Genomic DNA, 4,774 nt, shown 5'->3' with positions numbered 1-4,774 from the left:
AAAATATTTTTTTCTTTCAATAACTTGATTGATTATGAATTGTTTATGAATGTTTAATTAAAAACTTTATTTCAAATAAAGCAAGATGAGTAAATTCCATTTAAATATATTTACACACAAAAAAAATTAAAATTTTTTTAGCTTTGCCAACTATAAACTTGTTAGTTTATTATTGCCAGTCTCAAGCTTAGATAAAGGAGAAGGGTTTATACCAAACAGTTTTTGAAAAAGGCCTCGACATTTTAATTCGCTTTAGGCCTCTAAAAACGTTGAGACGGCCCTGCATTTGATTTTTAAAGATGTAACATATATAAGGTTTTGAACTTAAAAAATTAAATAGCAAACTAGGTTTTATAACCCGCGCAACAGATTTTATAATCCGCGTGGGTTTGTGTCTAGGTTTTATAACTCGAGTGTTACACGGATTTATAATTATAATGTAATTAGCCACAAATTCTAGCTAACTGTTATGCTAAATATGGTTGACTCTTCTACCTAAGCTTGACACTCGACATAAAAACAAAAATTGCAAAAGTAATATTAAATTTACTTCATGCTCTTACATGTGTCATTTTGCTAAAAAAAAAAGAATTGATTATAGTAGCCTAATGATACAAATTAATGTAATCTGAATTTGATAAAGAATTGATTCTAGTATTCATACCACTACCAAGCATTATGTTGTGGCAGAACATTTTATATGAAAAAGTTTTTGGTACATACATACTAACGTCTGATAAGTTCGCCAACAAACATCAATTCGAAAGTGCTTATATGATTCTTCTTGGTCAATTTGTGACATATCGTATCATATATGATATCTTTATCTCCTAATATGTAGTCCACTTGAAAAGGAAAATGAACAAAGATCTTTCATGACTACACAAATGTTAAAAAAGAACAACAAAATACTCTCTGTGTGGCTCATATGACTTATCATTACAACTCCTCTCATTTCAAGTCCAGTTAACTTACAATAATGTTTATATAGTAATTTTCAAAGGCAGATTAACTCCTAAAAGGAAATCAACAGTTTACCTCTAGTGCCTTCATGAAGGGCTTTAGCAACAAGAAGAGGGGTCTTTCCGAGACCTTGTTTGTCTTCACTCAAAACTCTCGAAACCTTGAAACAAATAGATCACCACTACATTAGCAAACAATAATCAAAACTAATAGAAATCCTTTTTTTTGTCCTTATTTATTTTGTTACGTACATATATTATTTTGAGTCAGGACAACCACTTTCAACACGGAACGGGCTACATTTTATCCCATCGTTTTAAAAAGATCTTGATCGAGATCGAGCCTAACTAAATATCAATTTGCCAACTGTTAGTTAAGTCATAAATACCTGAAATACCATTGCAACAACTGTTGAATACAATACTACTACCACATAATTAACCCAAAATCAAGAAAAAGCCATGTCTAACCCGCTATTAACCAAAAATAAGCAGCCAAAATTTCCAAATACCCTTATCACCAACTGAGATGAACCTGATTAGTTGACAACGTGTTAGCCCGTTAACAAACACTCCAAATATCAGCCTACTTCCGTACCAGAACTATTATAAATATTTCAAATCTTCCTTTCACTTTGATTATGACCCGGAGCCAGACTATTATAAATCAAATTCATTAATTAGTTTAGCATATACTAACTGTGACTACAATGTAGTGGATGTCCTAGCTAATTCAAGAACACTTGGGCGCGTTTAAATCTAACATCACTTGTTAAGAAGTGTTACAACTCAATATGTGATCAATCCGTTGTCACTTCAAACCAACAATCACTTTGTGGTCATTTCTTTCATGATGCGAAGATAAATACATCAGAGACTCAGATAGATACACCGGCTACATTCATAATCAAAGCACAAACACCATCCTGTTACTTCATAGACAACCATAAGTCATCGGTCTCCGCCAGACCCGTCGCCTAGAGTTCTATAATGGAACTCGGCAACAGTCACAACATTCCGTCACCTAGGGCTTACATAATCGAACCCGGTAACAAGTATCGGAGCTGTAATAGACGAAATTGTTGCTTTAGAAAGAGCACATTTAGGAGTGTAATGATGATGTGACGGACCAAGAAGAAATATTCTAGTGCTGAAATAATGTAAACATATATCAATATATAAAAATAAACGTGTGTTATTATATAAATTTTTATGTTTTTTGATGAATAAGGTTACATGTTAGTTGGATCGATATTTCCAAACGCAAAGGCTGCTGCACGTCCAGAATAAGAATAACCTGCATGTCTAGTGGAATCATACCACCAAAATTGCATTAACAAGTTAAAGAAAATAAATTTAAAGTGGTTAAAAAAGCAAAAATATGAGTAAAATTGAAAGTGCACGTTTACTTACGGAGCAATGACAGCCCGTACGTCGGAAGACTTGGTCAAACCACATTCCCTAAGCCATCCATCGAGTTCTTCCGCCAACTTTTGAGCTAATAATAAGAAAAATTATCCATAAAAGGGTACAAATTTTTATATTATGATCTTTAAATATATGTACTTTTGTTAGCTGCATATAATTTTTTTTTACTTCTTTTTGGTTTTGCAGTTTTGCCAAAGATTAATAACATCAAAGAAATGAAAAAACAGAAACTGGAAAAAAAAACTAAAATTTCAATAACCAAATCCTGAAATTGCTTGCAAATGCATTTCCCAATTAATCATTAACAATTTATAACTATGTAAGACATATAAAGGTTAATAATTTATATAGATCATCCAGTTGTTCCTTAACCACAAATAATACAGTATTAAGCATTTAAGCTTATAAACGTCTAATATGTAAATAATCCGAATTCCGAAAACAATTGAATCAAAATAACCTTTGAAAAGTGGTAAATTACACCAATACATAAATCCTGCAAAATACTTCATAAACACTAAAATTTTCTCAACTAAAGAAAAAAAATGTCTTCAATAACTAAAAGAAAATTTTAACTTTATCACAATTACTTAAATTATAATATATTTTATATATTAGAAAATTTCACAATTACTTCAATCCCCAAAAGAAACTAAAATTTTCAATATTCAAATAACCAAAGTTTTCTTGCAAACCAATTTACCAAATAATCATCTCTCAACACCATCAATAAAGGTCTAGTCTTTACATAATTTGAAAACAACAATTGTATCAAATTAAACCAATTCATGATTCCTTCCTGCAAAATACTTCACATTACAAGAATGTCTTGAATAATTTAAAGATTTCAACTTTATATATTATCCATCATATAACTAATTATATTACAAAATGGGTATGAATGAATTAATGTTAAAGAAAGCCTTACATAGGTTTGAGCTCGACCCGCTACTTATTTATTAAAGCTTGTGTATGACTCGTTTATTATGTATTAGCTAACTTATATAGGTTTTCTTATGCATATAACTTGAAAAAAACTTTAAACAAGCATAATTTTAGCTCAAGTTCGTGTAGTGCCTTAAACGAGCCAAGCTAGTAAACAAAAGTCAAGAAGAGACAAAACTAAAAACACACAACGAGATAACTAAATGTTAACGCTCGACAAGCCCAAACTAGCTTCCCATAAAAGGCTTGGGCTAGATAACTAAATGAACTTTATTTGAGGATTAGACTCGGATCGAGCTCGAAGAAAGCTTGGTCGTGTTGAGCCTTTTACGAATCCGAGCACAAGTAGCTCGCGAGCAGCTCAGCTCCCTTGGGTGGACACTTACTCAAAATTAACTCCTTGTAAATTAAATACTGACTAGGTAACAAAAATTGCCGTGTTGTGACAGTGTTGCTACGCGAATTCAGTCGGTATTAGTTAAGTTCATTAAGGTAAAGACAATAAACTCAAAAAAATAATCGAGTAAACGACCATAATAGTATTGACACTCGTATAACTTACCAAAAAAACATATCTAAACAACACTTAAATGTTGGTAAATTGGGGTATCTAGTGATCATAGATGTGATAAAGGGTCAGTTCTTTCAAATTCGATGAAGTTATGATACGAATTCATCTTATACGTTACATATCAAGGTATCTAGATAGTCTAGTATTTTAAAAATAAAATATATATTTTTTAGCATTTATAATGCTTTTTATGTATGTGATCTAAGTTGCAAACATTAAAATTTTTTTTTTATTATTATTGTATTTATTATTATGTTTTTTTGACTCATATTAACAGGTAACAACTACAAACTTAGTGTTCCAGTCAAGCCTATTTTACATGATTAAATGCATTAATTATTTAAATGCCAATTTAATTACTCATGAACCCTTACTCATCCGATAACATTTATTTTATCCGTTTAAGGAAACCCACCCATAAATAACAAAATCTAATGGCTCAACTTGAAGCCTCCTGTTTTTTTATTTTTATTATTTTTGTTTTGTCAAAAGTGATACTTAATCCAATACCTCCTTTAGAATTAAAGTCTTTGAGTGTTACAGCCCTCGACCCCTATATTTCAGGAGAGGAGTCGTGAACGTTGAGTGGTGATATTGGTGCTATATAAACACACTTGTCCAATAAGTAATGTGTAATAACCATATTCATTAGGACCGTAGTTAGAAAAATGATCAGAGTTATATAAAACATCATGATTCTTAATTAATAAACTGGGAATAAAACTCATTTTTATACAAACATAAGTTTTATAGGGATAAACCATAATATACAAAACACGTTTCTTTATTCTTGTGACAAACCATATATTTAAACTAGAAGCCCACAAGCATCATTCCTTTGTCTCTAATAAGTCATCTGCAACATATT

The 4,774-nt window shown here is 30.9% G+C and overlaps 1 long non-coding RNA gene across 1 annotated transcript; it reads right to left on the bottom strand.

The window, feature by feature from the left end:
* Positions 1–2,038: 2,038 nt before the first annotated feature.
* LOC143545753 (uncharacterized) lies at positions 2,039–2,460 on the bottom strand. The gene is made up of 3 exons (XR_013137486.1): positions 2,376–2,460; positions 2,199–2,267; positions 2,039–2,112 (listed from the first exon to the last, which is right to left on the bottom strand). It is a non-coding gene; the product is annotated as an uncharacterized LOC143545753 (long non-coding RNA).
* Positions 2,461–4,774: the final 2,314 nt, after the last annotated feature.

The sequence above is a fragment of the Bidens hawaiensis genome, unplaced genomic scaffold (genome assembly GCF_021521415.1).
Source record: "Bidens hawaiensis isolate Kalapana, Puna unplaced genomic scaffold, B.hawaiensis_p1.1 tig00014033_1, whole genome shotgun sequence".
Lineage (NCBI taxonomy): Eukaryota > Viridiplantae > Streptophyta > Magnoliopsida > Asterales > Asteraceae > Bidens > Bidens hawaiensis.
Note: the sequence above shows the minus strand (reverse complement) of the source record. Positions and strands in the feature narration are given on the sequence as shown.